Source organism: Asparagus officinalis, chromosome 5, assembly GCF_001876935.1.
Source record: "Asparagus officinalis chromosome 5, Aspof.V1, whole genome shotgun sequence".
In the NCBI taxonomy this organism is placed as follows: domain Eukaryota; kingdom Viridiplantae; phylum Streptophyta; class Magnoliopsida; order Asparagales; family Asparagaceae; genus Asparagus; species Asparagus officinalis.
This window is the reverse complement of record NC_033798.1, coordinates 130,311,379-130,334,704: the sequence shown is the minus strand read 5'-3', so window position 1 is coordinate 130,334,704 and position 23,326 is coordinate 130,311,379. Positions and strand designations below refer to the sequence as shown.

Below are 23,326 nucleotides of genomic sequence, written 5' to 3'. Positions count from 1 at the left end.
AAATCCTATACAAGAAAAGCCTAAATCTTCTTCTCAATTCAAGAAACTTACACATGAGGAAATACAAAAAAGAAGTCAGAATCTTTGTTTTACATGTGATGAAAAATGGCACAGAGGGCATCAATGCAAGGAAAAACATCAATTCATTCTGGAGGGCATCATGGAAGGAGGTTCAGTTGAGGAAGAGGAAGGTGATGTTAGTAGGGATGAACAAGAGGATCTAGCCATTGAACTGGCTGAAAGTTTGGTAAGGGGAGCCCAATCCATTTCAGTACAAGCTCTTAATGGAGTTTCAGCTTCTCATACAATTAGAGTTGTGGGATTTTACAAAAACCAATCTATCAGTATCTTAATAGATTCTGGTTCCACTCACAATTTTATCAATACCAAATTGGTCAAGAGACGGGGGCTATCTGTGACAGAATACAACAATTTTGATGTTCTTGTGGCCAGTGGAGAACTCATCAAAGGAGCTGGAGTGTGCCAAGGAGTAACGCTAGACTGTCAGGGAGTGAGCATCCAAGTAAACTTGTTGGTGATGCCTACGAGGGGTAGTCAAATTGTGTTAGGAGCAGATTGGATGAAAACCTTGGAAGATATTACCCTAAACTTTAAGAAACTACAGGTGACATTCATGTGTGGAGGAATCAAGAGAACATTACAAGGAACAATTCCCGGGGAATTGTAGCTTGTCAATGTAAAAAATATTGCTAAATCTATTAGAGAGCAAGAAAAAGGATATCTAATTCAGTTATGCAGTGTCAGCTTACAGGAATCTACTACAGGGACTAACCTTGAAGGATTACCTAATGACATGCACAAGTTGATACAAGAATTTGATGTTATTTTTCAAGAGCTGCCACATCTTCCTCCTACTAGAGAGATTGATCACAAAATTCCCCTAGAAACTGGAACTAAGCCAATATGTATCAGACCTTACAGGCATGCACATTTCTTGAAAGAAGAAATTAAAAAACAGATGGAAGAAATGCTGGAAAAAGGGATTATTAGGCACAGTCATAGTTCTTTCTCTTCACCAGTAGTGATGGTTAAAAAGTCTGATGGAAGTTGGAGAATGTGCATAGTTTATAGGTCTCTCAACAAAACTACAATCAAAGATAAATTTCCTATTCCAGTTATTGATGAGTTGCTGGATGAATTACATGGTACACAGTTTTTCACAAAACTGGATTTAAAATCAGGGTATCATCAAATAAGGATGTATGATTCAGACATTCCTAAAACTGTATTCAAAACACATTATGAGCATTTTGAATTCTTAATAATGCCTTTTGGACTCACCAATGCCCCTTCATCATTCCAGGCTCTCATGAACAATATTTTCAAAAGTTTTCTCAGGAAATTTGTCTTGGTTTTCTTTGATGACATATTAGTATACAATAAGGGATGGCAGGACCATTTGATCCACTTGAGACGAGTATTTCAAATCCTGAAGACCCATCAGGCAAATTGAATATTTGGGACATATTGTGTCTCAGACAGGGGTGAGTATGGACCCTAATAAGATTCAAACAATCAAAGACTGGCCAACACCTCAGACACTTAAAGGATTGAGAGGGTTTTTAGGCCTACCTGGATATTCCAGGAAATTCATCAAGGGGTTTGGAAACATGGCTCAACCTTTAACACAGCTTTCGAAGAAGGGCAATTTCACATGGAATGCAAATGCTGAAGAGGCCTTCAATTCTCTTAAACTTGCACTCACCAATTCTCTAGTTTTGGCTATGCCTGACTTTAATATAACTTTTGTAATAGAGTGTGATGCATCTGGCACAGGGGTTGGGGCTGTCTTAATGCAAAGAGAAAAACCCATTGCCTCAGCTTTGCTTTAAAGGGAAAGAATGCTACACTATCAACCTATGAAAAAGAACTACTAGCTATAATTCTTTCTATAAAGAGATGACAGCAATACTTGCTGGGGAGGAGCTTTGTGATAAGGACTGATCACCAAAGTCTTAAGTATCTTCTTGAGCAAAGAATACATACAGGTATTCAGAATAAATGGTTGGCCAAATTGCATAGGTATGATTATATTGTGGAATACAAGCTTGGCAGAATAAACAAGGCTGCGGATGGATTATCCAGAGTTCATGAGGATGTTGAGAATGATATAGAGGTCTCAGCAATTTCTTTTGTCAGAAGCAACTGGTTAGAAGATATCAAACACATGAGTTCTAATGACCTTTTTTTCAAAGAACTGGAGGCAAGATTACAACAAGAACCAGCGGCTAATGAGGAGTATATCAAGAAGGAAGGGATTTATTACTACAAAGGCAAGATTTTGGTGAGCCCTACTGCTCAAGTCTTAAAAAATTCTCTGTTACAAGAGCATCATGACAGTCCTACTGCTGGACATTCTGGGGTTGCTAGAACCTTGCACAGGTTGAGAAGGGTTTTTTATTGGAAGGGCATGAAAAAAGATGTCCAGAAATATGTGCAGGCCTGTGATGTGTGCCAAAGAGCAAAAGGGGAGAATGTAGCATCCCCAGGACTTTTACAACCCCTGCCTATTCCCGAATATGTGTGGGAGGATTTATCAATGGATTTCATCACTCATCTGCCCAGGAGTGAAGCACAATCAGTCATTTGTAGTGATCGATAGACTCTCAAAATATGCTCATTTCTTTGCATTAGCCCATCCTTATACTACTCAGTCTGTAGCAAAGGTATTTTTTGAGGGAGTGTTCAAGCTCCATGGTATGTCTAGGTCCATAGTAAGTGACAGGGATCCTTTGTTTACTAGTTTGTTTTGGAAAGAATTTAAATTGCAAGGAAGTCAGCTTAAATTCACCTCAGCATATCATCCTCAGACTGATGGACAAACTGAAGTGACTAACAAGAGTCTGGAAACTTACTTGAGGTGTTTTTGTCGTCATAAACCCAAGGAGTGGTGTAAATGGCTTACACTGGCTGAATTCTGGTTTAACACTACTTGGAGGATCTCTACAAACTCTACCCCCTTTGAATCTGTGTATGGTAGACCCCCTCCCTCCTTACTCTCTTATATTCCTAAAAGTTGTAAAGTGGAATCAGTGGATGAAACTCTTTTTTCTAGAGATGTAGTTTTATAGTTCCTGAAAGATAGTTTGAAGAAGGCAGCAGAACAAATGAAAAAATTTGCTGACAAACGTAGGAGTTTCAGGAGTTTTGAGGTTGGAGATTGGGTATTCCTTAAGCTACAACCTTACGGACAACTTAGTGTTTCCTCTTACAAAACCCATAAGCTTTCTTCAAAATACTATGGTCCTTATAAAGTGTTAGAGAAGATTGTGAAGTTGCTTACAGGTTGGAACTTCCAAGCAATGCATAGATTCACCCAGTCTTCCATGTTTCTCAGCATAAAAAAAAGATTGGCTCTGATGTCATACTTCACACTGATTTTCCCAATTATACTATTGAGTTAGTTGATGAACCAGAAAAGATTGTTGACAGGCGCACAGTTGTCAAAGGGCAGCGATTGATTCCTCAGGTGTTGATCAAATGGAGGCAGCGATCCCATTTGGATTCTACTTGAGAGAATTATTAGGATCTAGTTAAAAGATTTCCTACATTTGACCTTGAGACAATGTCAAATTTAAGGGGTGGGGAATTGTCAGGTACGGATGGTGATCACACTAGGAACTTGTCAAGTGAACTATCAGGGAAACTGTAAAGTGAGCTTCAGCTTGGAAACTCAACAACAGGAAAGCTGACGTACGTGGACTGGAATGATACACAGACTTGAAGGGCTATTATGTGTAGGCGTTAAAAAATGCTCACAGATATCCAAATACCACTCAAGGCAGGCCGCTCTCTTAATCAGAAGGGAATGATTCAAAGGAAGCGAAACAACATGGAAGAACATGTAAACACCAACAAACAACGCTTGGTGTCGCGGCTCAGGCGCGGCAGCTTATGGTGCCGCGGTCATGGCGCGGCAGCATGTGGTGCCGCGGCTAAGGCGCGGCTGCATATTGTGCCGCGGCTAAGGCGCGACAACCTAAAGTGCCGCGGCCATTAAAGGGCGTGCTACAGCAGTTATAATGCAGTTATCTGATGATTATTTAAACTCCACGTGGCGGCGTATCAGAAATAGAACGTGTGCTGACGTGGAAAAGCAGTTAAACCACGAAAAAGGTGGTTAAAGGTCGTGGGAGAACTGTTTCAAACACGTATGAACGTGGGTGTAACTGCCCCTTTAGCCGCGGCAGTGTCGACTGCCGCGCCCTTTAGCCGCGGCAGTGTCGACTGCCGCGCCCTTTAGCCGCGGCAGTGTCGACTGCCGCGCCCTTTAGCCGCGGCAGTGTCGACTGCCGCGCTCTTTGGCCGCGACAGTGTCGACTGTCGCGCCCTTTAGCCGCGACAGCATCAACTGCCGCGCCTAAAGAAGCAGTTGTTGATTGGTTATTTCTTCAGTTATTGTCTGAGGAGGCTATAAATACCCCCCTATGGACATCATTGACGGGGGGCTGAGCATTTTCCAGAGAGATTAGAGCAGAGAGCCTTAAGCGTTTGGTGAATTAGAGCAAAAGAGAGAGTCTTCCTTCTTCACAAACATCTTCAAGAAGCTTTTGGCGATTCCTAGAGATCTAAGCTCTGACTTGATCTTTAGAAGAGTGAACATCTTACATCGATAAGATATTCGCTTCAAATTCTTACTTCGATAAACGAAGGAAGAATCATTAAACCCCTCACGGTTCAATCAGAATCTGTGATTTGGTGGTCCACGAGTCAAAGCGCTCCCGGCACAGGCAAAGATCCCACGCAAGCAGCGATCCAAACAACGATCCTGCGTTTGTTTCTAAAAAGTTATAATTTTCCTTTTGTTGTGTAAAAGAAGTCTTATAAAAAGACTATCTCTTTTGAATTTGTTGTAATCGACCGAAGATATAATGAATTCCATAACAAAACCAACTTTTGACGCAAACAAGCTGGCGACCACAGTGGGAGCCAACGGTCTCGCTGCCGAGACCGTCGTGTCGCAGCCGATCAAGATTCCAGTTGAATCCATGGTCGAATACGAATTCGACCAAACCAAGTTTGAGGAATATCTCTCATCATCCTCTTCAAGATCTTCATTATCTCGCAAGTACAAGAGGATCTCACAATTGAGGAAGAGTTGCATGCCAAAGAAGGCACAAAATGAAGACTCTCGCTTGATTGTTGCTGAGAATTTCACTCGCAACACCTCTGCTCAAAATGGCTCTTATCTAATTGAAGAGTCATCGAATCAAAGCCCGACGACATTGACGAAAAGAGCTCGTCAGAGACAGCGTCAGCGTCTTGCTCGTCAAATAGCTAAGGCATTTGAACAAACCGACGGAGTTCGTTATTATGCGGACTTAGAGTCGAGGAAACAACAAGTGGTTCGTTCAACGCAACGACGAACTACTCACGTTTCTGCACAATTCACAACGGAGGAATGGACACTCATCAAAAGGGCTCGTTCGACCCTCCAAGAACGTATACAAAAACGTCGTGCAAACGTTGTTCATGCCCGTGCTCTCTTACAACAAAGACGAGAAAGGAGGAAGGAAACGGTGACCAAAGAATCACCAAAACTCCGCCAAGTTTGGATTCTGAAGTCTGGACTTATGCAAAATCAGCATTCGGAGCCCGTTAAGACTCCATACCCACAAGGGGGTGGTTCTAAACGTGCGACTCCCGACATAACCTTGGATCGCTTAAAGACAAAAATAAATTGTCCTGAGAATGCCAACAAGGTTTTATACTCCCAGAAGAAGACGCATTCACCAAATGATATCGTCATACCTGGGAGATCATACCAACAGACGATACGATTTTTTGGCAATCATACCAATGAATCGTATTATCAAATTGAGGTTGTGAATAATTTTCGAAAGAGAGTTATTCGAGAGATAAACTCTCGTTGTTCCTGTGCACGACTCGTCAAAACAGCATTATCAGAATGTGACTGTTTCAAACGAGAAATCATCCCACGAAAAGTCTCTGCATTATCAAAGCCTAAGCTGAGACATTTCCGCAAAAGAAAATCAGCTGCCCAAAATGATGAATTCCCTGAAGTCACCATCAACGTAGCTGATAGAAGAAAGTCTAAACAGCATTCAAATGACTCAAATCCCGACTTTTCCCCGAAAGGAAAAGTCAATCCAAGAATTGCTCAAAGGATGTCTCGACTCCAATTAGGAGCTATCAGACGCAGAGACTACAAGAGAATGCAAGAAGGAATGTCCTCGGAGGATGAATTCTCGGACACTTATTCTGCAATCGCTTCTGATGATACAATGTCTAGCACAGGACAAATCAGAGAAGTATTCACAATCACTGCTGATCAGTTCACTCAAATACTTCAGGAAGCTCTAGCCAAACAACGTGAAGAAATTAGAGCTGAAGTGAAGACAGAAATGAAGTTGGCTATCCAACAAATGAGAGAACTGTTAACTCAACAGCCTCAACCTCCTGAGTCCAATCAGCGAATTGAATCCAGCCACCACACTCGGAATGTTATAGAGGACAGTGATCCAGAGGTGGATGAAATCATTATGGCTGATACACCTCCCAATGACAACAACGCTGGGGGTGGTTTAACGGATCCTCCCAATAACGATATTGGGGGTGGTTCAATAGCACCTCTCACTGGGGGTGGTCCAATTATCTTTACTCGACATCATTCAGAAATAAATGGAGACGATGACGGGAAAATGCAAAAACTTGAAGACAAAATCAATGCTTTGATGACGGCTCAAGAAGTTAAGAAGACGGGTATTCCATGTCCTTATCCGAGGGAATGGGATTCAATCCGATTCAGCATTTGATTTATTTCAAGTCTCATTTGGGCATGATCTCTGGAAACGAGGCTTTAATGGTCCGGTCATTCGTTGGCACCCTTCGCGGACCTGCCTTCGATTGGTACCGACGGCTCAAGCCAGGGAGCATCAATTGCTGGGATGACATGGAAAGTTTGTTCCTCAGCAACTTCTTCGATGATGACACCGAAGTGTCAATCGGAACCCTTTTGGATGAGAAGCAAAAAGACGGAGAGTCAGTCGACGATTTTGTCAAGCGTTTCCGTGGCAAAGCAATGAATTGCAGAGATCCTATTACAGAGGAGTTTATCCTGCAAACATGCCACAATAACCTCTCCATCGATGTCCTGGAAGCTCTGGGGGTCGTGCCATCCACAACTTGGAAGGAGTTAAAATCTCGGGGTGAACAAGCTGAACACTTTCTTAAAAGAAAGAAAGCTGAGAGAGGCCAACCAATGACATCTGCAATCGTTGAGAATGCGACTCTCGATCCGAGGTTTCAAAAGGAATATTCTTTCGAAGATGATGAAGCTCCAGCCATCTTGGAATACCTCCTCGCTAATGACAAAATCGAGCTACCACCTATTAAAGATCAGGATGGAGCTAAGAGGATTACGGATCCAAACTACTGTGCGTACCACAGAAGGGTTCTTCATCCCACCGAGATTTGCTTTGGACTCAAAAACAAGATCCAAGCCCTAATTGACTCCGGCGTCATAACGACGAAAGAAGTCGAGTAAAGACGACCATACAACTCCAGTGGGTGCACGAGTATAAACTGTTTCCCCACACTCCAAAGAGTATATGAGTATAAACTGCTTCTCGATTATCCAACTGAGTACAATGTTAAACCCGGTTTCGCAAAGGAAGCTGGGGGTGGATGATTTATATAACGGGAAGTTCCTGGAGAATCTTATATTCTTAAGGATAACCCGAACATGCGACTGAGGATAACGTACTCCTCGTTACACCCAGTTTTGCAAAGAAAGCTGGGGGTGGATAATTCATGTAACGGGAAGTTCCCGGAAGAATGTTAAATGTAATATTCTTAGGGATAACCCCGATCATTATGAACAAAGTGATAAACACTAAACTCCTACTATGACTTCCGAATACTCTTTTGCTGAGATGAGATTCGATCACCTCTTTAGATCAATCTTCCCTCACAAAATTCCCATTTTGGTCAAACCTTTAAACAGTTAGGACCAAAGCCAAAATCCCCTCTCGATTCGTTCCATGAACGAGAGGTCCACAAATTGAACGATCAAACCTTTAAACAGTTAGGATCGTCTCAAATTCCCATCTTGGTCAAACCTTTAAACAGTTAGGACCAAAGCCAAAATCCCCTCTCGATTCGTTCCATGAACGAGAGGTCCACAAATTGAACGATCAAACCTTTAAACAGTTAGGATCGTCTCAAATTCCCATCTTGGTCAAACCTTTAAACAGTTAGGACCAAAGCCAAAATCCCCTCTCGATTCGTTCCATGAACGAGAGGTCCACAAATTGAACGATCAAACCTTTAAACAGTTAGGATCGTCTCAAATTCCCATCTTGGTCAAACCTTTAAACAGTTAGGACCAAAGCCAAAATCCCCTCTCGATTCGTTCCATGAACGAGAGGTCCACAAATTGAACGATCAAACCTTTAAACAGTTAGGATCGTCTCAAATTCCCATCTTGGTCAAACCTTTAAACAGTTAGGACCAAAGCCAAAATCCCCTCTCGATTCGTTCCATGAACGAGAGGTCCACAAATTGAACGATCAAACCTTTAAACAGTTAGGATCGTCTCAAATTCCCATCTTGGTCAAACCTTTAAACAGTTAGGACCAAAGCCAAAATCCCCTCTCGATTCGTTCCATGAACGAGAGGTCCACAAATTGAACGATCAAACCTTTAAACAGTTAGGATCGTCTCAAATTCCCATCTTGGTCAAACCTTTAAACAGTTAGGACCAAAGCCAAAATCCCCTCTCGATTCGTTCCATGAACGAGAGGTCCACAAATTGAACGATCAAACCTTTAAACAGTTAGGATCGTCTCAAATTCCCATCTTGGTCAAACCTTTAAACAGTTAGGACCAAAGCCAAAATCCCCTCTCGATTCGTTCCATGAACGAGAGGTCCACAAATTGAACGATCAAACCTTTAAACAGTTAGGATCGTCTCAAATTCCCATCTTGGTCAAACCTTTAAACAGTTAGGACCAAAGCCAAAATCCCCTCTCGATTCGTTCCATGAACGAGAGGTCCACAAATTGAACGATCAAACCTTTAAACAGTTAGGATCGTCTCAAATTCCCATCTTGGTCAAACCTTTAAACAGTTAGGACCAAAGCCAAAATCCCCTCTCGATTCGTTCCATGAACGAGAGGTCCACAAATTGAACGATCAAACCTTTAAACAGTTAGGATCGTCTCAAATTCCCATCTTGGTCAAACCTTTAAACAGTTAGGACCAAAGCCAAAATCCCCTCTCGATTCGTTCCATGAACGAGAGGTCCACAAATTGAACGATCAAACCTTTAAACAGTTAGGATCGTCTCAAATTCCCATCTTGGTCAAACCTTTAAACAGTTAGGACCAAAGCCAAAATCCCCTCTCGATTCGTTCCATGAACGAGAGGTCCACAAATTGAACGATCAAACCGGCAGTGTCGACTGCCGCGCCCTTTAGCCGCGGCAGTGTCGACTGCCGCGCTCTTTGGCCGCGACAGTGTCGCCTGTCGCGCCCTTTAGCCGCGACAGCATCAACTGCCGCGTCTAAAGAGGCAATTGTTGATCGGCTATTTCTTCAGTTATCGTCTAAGGAGGCTATAAATACCCCCCTATAGCCATCATTGACAGGGGCTGAGCATTTTCCAGAGAGATTAGAGCAGAGAGCCTTGAGTTTTGGTGAATTAGAGCAAGAGAGAGAGTCTTCCTTCTTCACAAACATCCTCAAGATCCCCCTATGGACATCATTGACGGGGGGCTGAGCATTTTCCAGAGAGATTAGAGCAGAGAGCCTTGAGTTTTGGTGAATTAGAGCAAGAGAGAGAGTCTTCCTTCTTCACAAACATCCTCAAGAAGCTTCTAGCGAGTCCTAGAGATCTAAGCTCAGACTTGATCTTTGGAAGAGTGAACATCTTACATCGATAAGATATTCGCTTAAAATTCTTAATTCGATAAACGAAGGAAGAATCATTAAACCCCTCACGGTTCAATCAGAATCTGTGATTCGGTGGTCCACGAGTCAAAGCGCTCCCGGCACAGGCAAAGATCCCACGCAAGCAGCGATCCAAACAACGGTCCTGCGTTTGTTTCTCAAGAGTTGTAATTTTCCTTTTGTTGTGTAAAAGAAGTCTTATAAAAAGACTATTTCTTTTGAATTTATTGTAATCGACCGAAGATATAATGAATTCCACAACGAAACCAACTTTTGACCCAAACATTATGCAAATCTTTTAAGTTCAAGGACAATTGTAAAAAGTGTTTGGAGTCTGTTACAAACAGTTGGAATCGGTTACAACAGTTAATTTTGTTTCTGTCTGTCTGTTAAATCCGTGCACGTTTTGTGCATGTTTTTTTTTTCTTTGCTTTCGAGCGGGAGTATAAAGGAGAGGATTGTAAACTGTGATTGGTATGAATGAAATACAATTTTCTTTGCTTTCGAGCGGGAGTATAAAGGAGAGGATTGTAAACTGTGATTGGTATGAATGAAATACAATTGATTTCCTCTTCTCAAACTCAATCTTTTGAGAGGATTGTAAACTGTGATTGGTATGAATGAAATACAATTGATTTCCTCTTCTCAAACTCAATCTTTTCTCTCATTCTCTATTAATTCTCTCTTTGTTCTATCTTTCAAATTCCATCAACCTCGTTTCCAGGCTCATAATGGCCAGAAGCGCAACTAAGAGGATCAACAGAGAAGCGCGATCCTCACATACTATAATTTGAAAACATGTTTTTATCCTAAAATCAAAATGAGCAACATCCACAATACATACATAAGAGAATAGCAAAGTGATCCACCCGTCATATCAAATTGGACAAAGAGAAGATAGATGAGAATTACAACTGCAAGAATCAACCACAAAGACAAATTTCTTTGGCGAAGCGAGCAATGCCTCACTCTTAATATTTTCTTGTATTGCTTCTCAACTAACTTAATTTACAGATTACAATTCATCTCTTTAAATAGAGATCTCATATTTAAATAGCACTCTGATTAGAGTTACTATATGTTTAGGACTTGCTATTTAAATAAAATTTTCCTGTAACATTCTGATTAGAGTTACTTTATGAATAGGACTTGCTATTTAAATAGAATTTTTCTGCATAATTTCTATTTAAACAACACTCAATATGAATAGGACTATAACTCCTAGTCAATAGAACTCTTTCTTAATCTGTAATTACAAACTCCTAATCAATATAGGACTCTATATAATTCAGATCTATATAATTCAAATCCTATATACTTCTAATCATAATAGGACTTAATGCTCCTGCAATTTAAACAACACCTCATATGAATAGGACTACAACTCTTAATTAATTAGGACTCTTTCTAAATCTGTAATTACAAACTCCTAATCATGATAGGACTATTTAATTCAGATCCTAAAGACTTCTAACCATAATAAGACTTAATACTCCTAATTGCGATAGGACTTATACTCTTAATTATAATGGAGCTTGTACTCCTAATACAGATTGGACTCATGCTCTTAGTTATAACAGGACTCACACTCCTAATAACAATAGGACTCTACAATGTGCTCTAACTTCAGTCTCCTTACCTGAATAGAAGATCCTCTTGGACCACATAGAGAAACTATAGTGCAAAATAGGGGAACAACAACAAAAAATATAAGTTGAAGAACATATTTTAGTCCTGATATCTTAATAAGCAAACACCTATACTATTATATAAGAAAAATAGTAGGGGTAACCATATGACAAAATGGGGGACCACAATGAAAAATATTATTTGAAAAACAAATGTTTATCCAAAAGTCAAAATAAGCAACATCTACATTCCATAAAAGAATAGAATAGAAAAACCATAAGGGAGGGGGGGAGGGGGGGGGGGGATAAGCAAACACATAAACTATGGTTTTAAGGAATGAGGAAAAACTCTCTCGAGTAGCGCATAAAATTTTGATCTGCTGATTGCTACAAAAACATGTAAATCTAAGAGGGAAACTTTAACTAGTAGTACAGATAAAATGTTCGATATTAAACTAATATGACCTGTTTCGGTTTCATTAGAAAGACGCAAAATAAAAATAAAAATTGTCAATTGGTTAACGTAAAGACTAAGTGATAGTCCCAAGCAATGGTCGGGGGCCTAGTGTCGCCAAACTCTTATAGTCCTATTAGAAACTCTCCCTTTAGGTCCCATATACTCACATGATAACGATCAATTATCGGGGGACAAATTTGTAAAATTCAGTACATTGACAATGTATATGCCGCTACACAGAGGGTAGTCCCGTTATTTAAATAAAGGTGTCCAGCCAGAGTAACAAATTTCAATCGACCGATCACCACAAATACATGTAATCTAATGGGAAAAGTTTTTTTCTTTTTTTTCTTTTTTGGTTGTCGGCAATTTTAACTAACATATAAAATCATTTTTAAGGATAAAAGGTTAGATAATAAACTAATATATGCTATCTCAATTTTATTGAAAAGATCAAAACAATAAAAATTGTCAGCTGGCTGTCATAAAGACTATCTGAAGGACCCAAGTAATGGTCGGCTGTCTAGTATTGGAAAACTCCTATAGTTTTATTAGAAATGCATCTGCTCGCGTGATTATGATCAATTATCATGGGAAAATTTGTAAAACTCAGGACATTGACAGCACAAATATGCCGCTAGTTGATGGTGTTCCCATTATTCAAATAGAGACGTCCAACAAGCAAATATGTGCAATCTAAGAGGGAAACTTTCTTTCTTTTGTCCATATTTTAGGGTTGTTAAAAAAATTTGATTGACGGATGACATCATCTTAAGGGTAAAAGGCTCCAAAGGTCATAAGCAAGAGTCAGTTACCTAGTGTCGGTGAACTCCTATAGTCTCATTATAAACGTCCCTTTTGGGTCCCATATACTCGCGTGTTGACTGTCAATTATAAAGGGCAAATTTATAAAAACTAAGTGCGTTAATAGCATAAACATGCCGCAATTTTGACGGTATTCCTGTTATTTAGACAAAGACATCCAGTTAGCACAACAAATTTTGATCGACTGATAATTACATATACATGTAACCTAAGACGAAAAGTTTATTTTTTTTCCTTATTTCATGGTTGTTGGCAACATTATTTATAGTCCCATTAAAAGCGCCTCTTTTGGGTCCTATCTACTCGCGTGTTAACAGTCAATTATCAGGGAAATTTTGTAAAATTGACAACATAAATATGTCACTATGTTGACGATATTCCCATTATTTAAACAGAGACGTCCACCCAGCATAGTAAATTTCAATTCAATCGACTGATCTCTACAAATACGTGTGATCTAATAGGAAGAAAATTGCTAGCTAGTTACCATAAATCCTATTGAAGGTACCAAGCAACGGTCAGCTGTCTAGTGTCGACAAACTACTCATGTGTAATCGTTATTGTCGAGGAGGACATTCCTGTCATTTAAACAGAGAAGTTGTTTCATCTTTTCCTGTATAATTCTAACCCGCTCCCCATGTAATTATGCTCCCTCTCTAATAAAAGTCGGTACATTGATAGTGTATTTGCTATGTCGAGGACATTCATCTCATTTAAACGGATAAGTTGTTTCATATTTCCTATATTATTCTAACCCATCCCCCAAAAAAAAGTACTTTTGCTCCCTCTCTTATAGGCTTTCCTTGTTCTTAAGATTACCTCTTTTTGCTGTGAAAATGTAAAAATAATACTTGTAAAAAGATTTGAACTAGAATCATCTAAAATATTTATCATGTACCTTATTTATTTAACTGTATGAAGACAAACATTATAAATAGTCAAAACATACAGTAATAAAGTGGGTCACAATTCAGTTGAATAAAAGAGATAAATACAGAAATTTATTACTTATAGTTATTATAAACTAATCTAAAACATATGTGATATACCTATATTTATTTAATTATATAAAGAAAAATATTATAGATAGTGAAAACATACAGTAATAAACTGAGTCTGAATTCAGTTGAACAACAAGATAAATATAGAAACCCTAGCAGCCCAAATGTCATGGTGACTTGATACCAAAAAAGTGATGATGCTCCAAATGAATTAAAGAAATACATGTACCTTGTTCATAATAAACATTTCTCGGGATTTTTTAATAAATAGAACAAAAGTTGAACAAACATAGAGAACAGTAGTGGAGTCCATTCCCACCCACGTTAGCACCTTTATTTGAATTCTAAGATAGTAAATCATATTCTCAAAGTCTTTCTATACTTAGAGCATCTCCAACCCAAAAACCCAAAATGGTGTAGTTTTTACACCACGTTGGTGTAGTTTTTACACCAAATCACTATTCCATCTCCAACCCATTACACCAAATTTTGCACCAAAAACAATATTCCTTTTATTATTCTTATCTTTTAATATTTTCATCTATTTAAAATATTTAAAAATTATATAATTATATAATACATTACATATAATTAATTATAATAATATATTTTATAACAAAATAAAAAATTATATAATTATATAATACATTACATATAATTAATTATAATAATATATTTTATAACAAAATAAAAATATAAAAATTACCTATTTGGTTCTAGCATTATGATAATATAATTATAATAATATTACCTATAAAAATATAAAATTATATAATACATTACATATAATTAATTATAATAATATTTTTATCTAAATGTAAGTTTTTCTCATTTCTTCATTTGGTTCTAGTATTATGAAATTATATTTTTTCCTTTTTGAATTTTATTTTAATAATTATTTTATATCTAATTTCATTATAATAGTTAATATAAAAAAACAAAAGCAAAAAAATAAAAAAAAACTAAATAGCGCCATCGCCATTCCTACAGTGTTGCGTCATTCTTGGCGCAACGTTGTAGCATCCCACCAAGATAGCGGGGTTTTTGACGCCCGGTTGAAGGAAGCAATCCGCGTCAAAAAGGGTTTTTGCCCGGTTGGAGATGCCCTTATACTGCAACATGTTTTGACCATAAGACCACTCCTCTTTAGCAAATCAGTTCTTTGTCTGGTAGTGCAACCACCAAAAAATCTTTCGCCTCTCTCCCCAAAAATCTCTTTGCCTCTCCCCCTCATAAAAAATCTCTTTCATCTTTCTAAAAAAATCCAATTAGCACAACACAATTTGTTGATTCTAAACAAACAGTTCACCCATTCTAGCGCATAGTTGATTCTATCTAGCCCATCAATTGTTTATGAGGCAGTGATTCCCCAAAAAATCTCTCTATCATTTGCCCTTTCCTTGTCACCAGGAGCGAATGCAAATGTAAGCATAGGGGAGTTGCACCTCTAAAAATATAAAGATATATACATTCTAAAGCCTTTTAAATTTACAATTTGCCCCCCATTATTGAAAAGTATTTGCACCCCAACCCTCACAAACATGTAAACCATTTGGATTTTAGCCCATTTAAGTTAGGAATTTAGCCCATTAATTAAGAATGTTTATAATATTGAATTTTAGTTTGTGGATAAATAAATATTTGTCATCCACCCCTCTAAGAAAGTTTTTCTAGGTACACCACTGCTTGTCTCTACTCTGATTGATTTGCTTCTTTGCACAAGCCCTTGGCTACTTGCATTTTGGTATCCCAAGTGTGTTGTTTGCAATGATAATCACCATTTATCAGAGTAGCCCTAATTCCATACGTTCAATTAACACTGTTCATCCAAGACGGTCCTGTAGATCATTTAAAGTATTTAAGGGTTATGCGTGGTCTGGACATTTATATGGGTGACAAATGACAATTTTCAGGTTGTGTGGGCTGCTTTCAAATAGATTAGAAAAATAACAACTGCTCTCACCATCCAAATACTAACCAAACGGGAGCTCTCAACACCTAATGGTATCATGATAGTAACACAAAGAATGGTATCATGATGATACTAAATTCCTTGAAGTTGTCAATGATCATCACTATCATACTTCACACCAAGGGCCCAGATGTCTCCACCAACAGTGACCCCTCAGGAATCACAGTTTTTAGTTTTAAAAGAGGTATCCAAACATAGTACAAGAATACCATAGAAGCAAGCAGTGATCTATTACACCAGTCCAATACAAGGTAAATGGGACTTCGTTAGAGATGATGTCAATGTATAATAAGATCAGACAAGTATCATGATTACACATGGGTTCGCCTTTACTTATCAATGCCTATTAAATAATAACAAGTGATGTGTTTTTCCTATGCTCACAAAATGATCAACAATGATATTTTCTAACATGTCAAAGCCCCTTGGTAGAACATCGAACATGCAGGTGTTCACAATAAAAACTACTTGTCCTCAACAATGAAAGTTCCTTAGAACCAATGTCAACATATAATAAGATAAGATACGAGAAACATAACGATTACATCTGGGTTCACCTTTACTTGTCAAGGCCTATTAAATGATAAGTGATATTTTTTTGCGCATAGAGCACAACTATCAATATGTTGTTTCAACTTCATGACAGCACAATTAAATGGTTCGCATGAAAATTCAAATATTGGCAACCTGGTGAAACCATCATGCATATTTAAATTTGAAAACTAAGTTCAGAGATATAATAAAGCAACACGCCAAAGAGCACAGTTCATGACTAAGAAAAAGATCCAATTTGAAGCTTCTTCTAGAAGCACAAAAATGACGAGTGCTTTCAAGCTGGTTCTAGGTCTCCATTGTAAGCAATCAGCCCAGATGCCCATTCAAATACAAGAAAAGACACTAATTTTTGCACATTCAAGTCAAAAGTAGACCGCACAGCTTTAACTAAATGAAATATATATATATGCATGAGAAAGAGAAAAATGTTGATTCGAATCCTAGGCACTTATTGTTGGAAACATGATATACAACGAGGAGGAATATACATATCATGACTATTAATCGGAATAATCAAAATTTAGAAGAATACCTGAAACGCTTTACAAATTTCTTCAATAACATGTCCAAAGATCAATTCGAAATAGCTTCCTCAAAAGAAAAAACCTCCATTTGAAATTCACCCGTTATCGAAGAGGAGCAATACTGAGAGATAGATTTTCAAATTTCTATTTCTCTTTTGTTGTTCTCTTTTCTTCATCTCATAAGGCTATATGTAAACCCTATATATAGGATTATACTTGTCTAATAGATTTTAATTTTAAATGATTCTTAATTGCTCAAAACTCTCTTCCATAACAATTGAAGACAGAATGTTCTTTCCGTAACCTATGAAGCACGGACACGGACACGGCGACACGGACACGACACGACACGGACACAGACACGGCAAAACCCAAAAAAATAGGACACGGCGACACGGTTAGATTTTTTTAATATTATTATTATATATAGATAAATTTATAAAATTCAAACAATAAATTAAAATGTAATTTTCAAACACAAAATACTAAGCTACTAACAAGTCTAACATTACAAACATATAATTTGAGGCCAAAGAACTATGATAATTTGAGGTACCTAATACCAATTACAATAATTTGAAGGCATAATATAGAAATATTGAAGATTTAAGGGGCTAATATCGAAATATTGAAGATGTGAGGGGCTAATATAGAGAAAGACCTTCTTTTTTGAGGCGACTCCCGTCCTATCTTTTCAAACCCCGGCGAGATGACCCCGGCTCCTACTAATTTAATTAAAAAATAGCTCAAAAGAGAGATTTTTAAAATAATCAAATAATCTCTAAGCCACCTGTCTCTCCTCGAAATCCAATGGCAGAGATCTCTCCATCTCTCACCCTATCATTAGACAACATATCACATCACCAGCGCCTCACTGTTTCTAAAGCTGCCACGTTACCCCGTTATTAAAGTCATTTTAGAGCTCTCCCCCCCGCCCTTAAATCAGACCTCACTGTCGTCTCCTCAATCAAGAGAGACAAAAAGCATCAGCAGCAAGCAGCAAAACAACAAGCAGCAGGTCCCTAGCAGCGATGAGGACGAGCCGACGATTTGCTGAGAGGACGACGATGACGATCGAGGCCGACGAGGACGATCGAGAGAGAGCTCGCGGCGTTTTCTTTTCAGTCGGGATCGAGAGAGAGATGAGCCGATCGGGTGAGTGAAAAGTGAAAACTAGGGTTTGACTTTGGGTTTGGGTTTCGGGTTTACAAATTCTATTTTTTTGCCCTCTCAGCCGTGTCGAGAACAAAATAGCGTGTCCAGAGCGTGTCCGGAGCGAGTCCACGACGTTGACTGTGTCGGTGGCGTTGACCGCGTGTCCAACGCGTGTCGAACGCGTGTCCGCGTCCGACGCGGGTCGGAGACGGACTCGCCGGCCATTTTGAAGAGTCGGTGCTTCATAGTCCGTAACAATTAAAAATAGAATACTTTTTCCATAACAATTAGGAATAGAATTAGAATTGTATTGCGTGTATATCTCTTCTAATGACATTAGCGAGACCAATTTGGTCCCATATCAAAAACTAATTATTAATCAAATTAATAATTTTAATTTAACAATTAAATCCCTATACGACCAACTATTCATAAAAGCTATTCCATAATATGAGATTAATTATTATAAATAATATGTTACATTCAATCCCCTCCGGTATCATTTATTTTAGACAACTCTTTTGAACAGAACAATTCACCTATTTGCTCATGCTTAAATTGCAATTCCCATGAACATAAATAAAAAATCATTTTAAAATATCAAAATATTTTATTTTTATAAGAAAATAAATTTTTAAAAATATTTTTAATTTTATAACTTTATGGGAATGCATAATAAATTAACTCATTATAATGAACATACTGGATCCTATCTAGATATCCATCATTTGCTTAAATGACATTTAACAACCCAATATTTCAGGTTGTATAGCGCTTGCTAAACAAGCTTAACCATCACATCAAAGTATACTAAATTATCAAATCAGAAATGACGATATTATTAAGTCAAAAAGACCATGTAACAATTTGAATTCTCTATTTCTTAGGTGACTCGTCCTAGAGAATTCAAATGCGTTCTAATGCTCCACACATCACAATGTGTACTTATGACATACACCTGGGGTATCCTCATTTCCGGTGGTTGAGACCCACCACCAAATCTCACATGTCGATGTCATGCATATTAACTTATTATAACAAAGTTATCATTTACTAGTTATAGGTTAAGCACGAGTTTAAGAAATCTCTAAGGTAGATCACATCTCCAAGCAAATGACCATCACATTGCATGATCTAACAAATTAATTTTTAAGTATACTATAACAATTATAGAAATGATCCCAGATTTTATGTGCAATAACTAAATCTATTAATATTTTACAAATATTACATAATTTATATTAGATGTTCAAGGACATATAATTACTCTTTCAACACATAAACTTTTCAGATTCAACATACAACAACATCATCATAAAGCCTTTTATCCCAAATGTTTGGAGTCGGCTACGTGAATCCTATTCTTCCATTCCATTCTATTATGGGTCATCCCCTCCATTAAGTTACTTTTACTTTTCAGATTCAAAATGAAATGTAAAATTAATAAAGGCCCCATTATAATTAAGCGATCAACCCACAATACGGTTCAGATACAAGCAACGATACTAAATTTGCAGATTCAAGGTCACCCGACTTCAAAATGAAACAAGCTAATCTTTCAACAGCGCAAAACTACCAACATAATCAAAAGTCTAACTTCCTAATAAATTCCATTACCACAGAAAGAACGGGGGGGGAAAGGAACAAAGCTCTCAGCTTTTAGTCTATAAATAAAAGAGGATCAAGAACTACATTTGACAAAATATTGGCTCGAAACCCTAGATCTCCATCAAACAATGGTCAGAAAAAGGAATTGAAGAAACGGTAAAATCGGATCCAAAAAAAGGAGAAAACTGAATATTTCTTTACCTAAAAAAGGAGGCCAGATCAAGAAGTTTCGAGCAGATCCTTCAATTGAGATTACAATCGAGCAGATCCTTAAATTGAGATCGCAATGATTGGGCGAGATTTTTTTTTTTTTTCAAACTTCAGCGGAGAGTGAGAAGATCCTCTGTAATTTTGCTGCGCTTTAATAATAATCGACGTCTCTGGCTCCCTGCTTAATTAATTGAGAATGCCCTTGACTTTGCTGTATTTACGCTGACCGTGCAGTGAGTTTTACAGATTCACCCCCTGTTAATTGTGACCGTTTACACGTGCGCAGTCGATGGGACCGATGGGTTTGCCGACGATCAACTGCTGCCAGCTGGCGCGAACCCTCCGTTCTAGCCGCCGCAGTGTCACCAGCAAGCGATTTGGGCGTCTTTTTTTTAGTTAGGGTCTGTTTGTTTGCCTAAAAAAATTGGGAAATCAAAGAAATGAAAAACTATTTCTAAGAAGAATTATTTTTGGAGTGTTTGGTTTGCTAAAAAAAGAAAATCAAAGAAATAGAGATGAGATGAGTTGTCACCTTATTATATGATGATGTGAGTGATTTTTTAGAAAACTTATTTTGATGTTGTTTGGTTGATGAAAAAAATAAGGAAATGAATTATAAGAAACATATTTCTTGTAATAGGTTGTTTTCTTTTGTTTGGTTCATTCTTAAAAATAAGAAAATATATGAGATGTGATGAGTTGTCATTATATTATTGGATGATGTGACCCACACTTAAGGAAATTATTTTCCTAGCTTTTTGGAAGAAAATTGGTGGAAATGAAATGTTAATGAGATGAGATGAGTTGTCACCATCTTATTGGATGATATGAGTGATTTGATGTTAATGAGATGAGATGAGTTGTCACCATCTTATTGGATGATATGAGTGATTTGAAATGATGAGATGAGATGAGTTGAGTGATGTTGTGGATGCACCATCTTATTGGATGATATGAGTGATTTGAAATGATGAGATGAGATGAGTTGAGTGATGTTGTGGATAAAAATAATATTTTTATTAGATGTGATGGATGAGTTGTTAGATGAAAATAATATTTTATTAGATGTGGTGGATGTGGTGGATGAGTTGTTGGATAAAAATAATATTTTATTAGATGTGATGGATGAGTTGTTGGATAAAAATAATATTTTATTAAATATTATGGGTGAGTTTTAGGGATGGAAATGGATGAAATTGTATTTTTTGAGTTTTCTTGTTTTTTATTTCTATTTCTTGGTTTTTTAGGAAATAACCAAACAGGCTCTTAACCGCTTCCTCTTTAAGGGCCTTGCTTCGGGATTGAGATCTTACTAATGAGAAACTTTCTAATATCTTCTAATGGAATCTTGATAAATCAAAGGCCAAGATCTTCTCATGAGCAAAAGTAAGGGGAGGATAATGATGAAATCTTAGCTTTTGATTGATAAATCAAAAGCTAAAATCTCTTTATTAGTAGATATTAGTAGAGGATCCATTAGTAGAGGATCTCAATCCCTTGCTTCGGCACTCCGAAATTAGTTATTATTTTTCCTTTTAAAAGAAAGGGTAATATGGGAAAGACCTAACACATTCATTTTCTTTTCTGTATCTTTTCCCCAATTCAATCCCCACCACTTCTCTTTTAATCCCTAATAAATCTTCGCTAAGGGGCTGTTTGGATCAGGTATTTTGAAGGGGAAAGGAGGAGGAAAGCTACCAATTTGTCAGCTTTCCCCCAAAATCGGCTTTTATAGAGACGATTTTGGGGGAAAAGCTACCAAAAAACTGATAAATTGGCAGCTTTCCCCCTCCTTTCCACTTCAAAATACCAGATCCAAACGGGCCCTAAGAGTTGTTTGGTTGGCTAGAAAAACAAGAAAATTAATTATAGGAAACACATTTCCTATAATAGGTTCTTTTCTTGTGTTTAGTTCATTTCTTAAAACTAAGAAAAGAGATGATATGAGATGAGTTGTCACCATATTATTGGATGATATGACTCGTTTTTAAGTAAACTCATTTTATATTTTATATTTTTTTTTGGAGAAAATAGATGAAAATTAACTTTTAATAATTTTCTTATCCTATTTAGTACAGCAGATCAAAGAAAAGCTTTGCTACGAGGACTCAAAATATGGGACCAATAGGAGGGACAAGTGAGGTGCCCACCTCCTATTGGATAATGAGTTGACCATCATTAACGATGGCCAACTCATTATCCATTAGGAGGAGGACATTTCACTTGTCTCCTCTATTAGTCCCATATTTTGGGTCCTTGAGGAATTTTTCATCAAAGAAACATTGTACGGAAAAGATGGAGGAGGAATAGACTATTGTGCTTCTATGGCAACCAACAACAATCGACCGTGGCTGAGTTTGCCGACAATGACGTTGAGCATGAGAGAAATAGCCAGGGAAAGCCATGAAAAAAAACTTAATTGAACTACAAATTAACTCGGAAATTTGCGTAAATTATGGAATCAAGACCCTAACCATCATCAAACGCGTTATCCATGAATCCTACAGAAGTGAATCAATGGGGGCGAAAAAAAACGAGTGACGCGTGGGATTTATTAATCGAATTAATTGCGCAAAATAGCAACTGAGTTCTCAAAGATTCGAATAAGAACATTATACGCAGATGGAATTATGGAAGAGAAGTGGTGATGGACTTTTTCCAAATTAACCCGCCAAATCGTGGAAATTCCTATTAGGTCCCTCAAATCATCGCACTCCTTACAATTAGATCCCCCTGGTTAACAACAATTAGATCTAAAAGATTATTCCTTAAAATATAACTTTGAGCGATTGCTTTCCCATATTACCCTTATAATTTAACATTGTGTTAGGAATGTCTATTCATTTTTAGGTTTTTTTAATGCATTTTAGTTGTAACTTGAGAAAATATCAATGGTAGTGTTGCATTATGAATGCAACTTGAATGAAATGAAATTAGAAGGATTCTTTTTCCTGACATCTACTTTGATAAAAGAAGGCGAGGGGAGGGTGTGATTTGTGGTTTTGGAGGGGGAAGTTTAACCTAAGGGCATTATTGTAATTAACCGTGTGGGTTAAAGCTTAACTTAACCAAAAGTATCTAAATAAATGTTTACTTAGAAAGGGGGACTTAATTGTAAGCAATGTGATGATTTAAGGGACCTAATAGCAATATCCATGATTTGGGGGACTGATTTGGTAATAGCGAAGATTTGAAGGACCAATACTGAAAGAACCCATTACGGAATTGACAGACTGAAAACTAACTTGTCCTCGGTACTCCAAAATATAGGTAGCATTTGAATACCATGGTGTTTTTAATGTTTCCATGGTGCGTTTGCCAAAAACAAAACGTAATGTGTTTGGAAATTATGGTGTTTTTGCTAGGCTATAATATCAAAAACTAAAAACACAACAATTATTTCAAAACATCAAAAAGGTGTTTTAAGTTAGGTGTTTGTGTTTTGAGTTTCAAGGGTGT

At 37.6% G+C, this 23,326-nt stretch overlaps 1 protein-coding gene across 1 annotated transcript in view; it reads right to left on the bottom strand.

Moving 5' to 3' along the window:
- LOC109841370 (ubiquitin-conjugating enzyme E2 22-like) overlaps positions 1–20,139 on the bottom strand; it is a 34,209-nt gene extending 14,070 nt beyond the window's left edge. Inside the window, 1 exon segment of the mRNA XM_020410309.1 lies at positions 19,859–20,139. The gene's annotated coding sequence lies outside the window, so the exon portion shown is untranslated.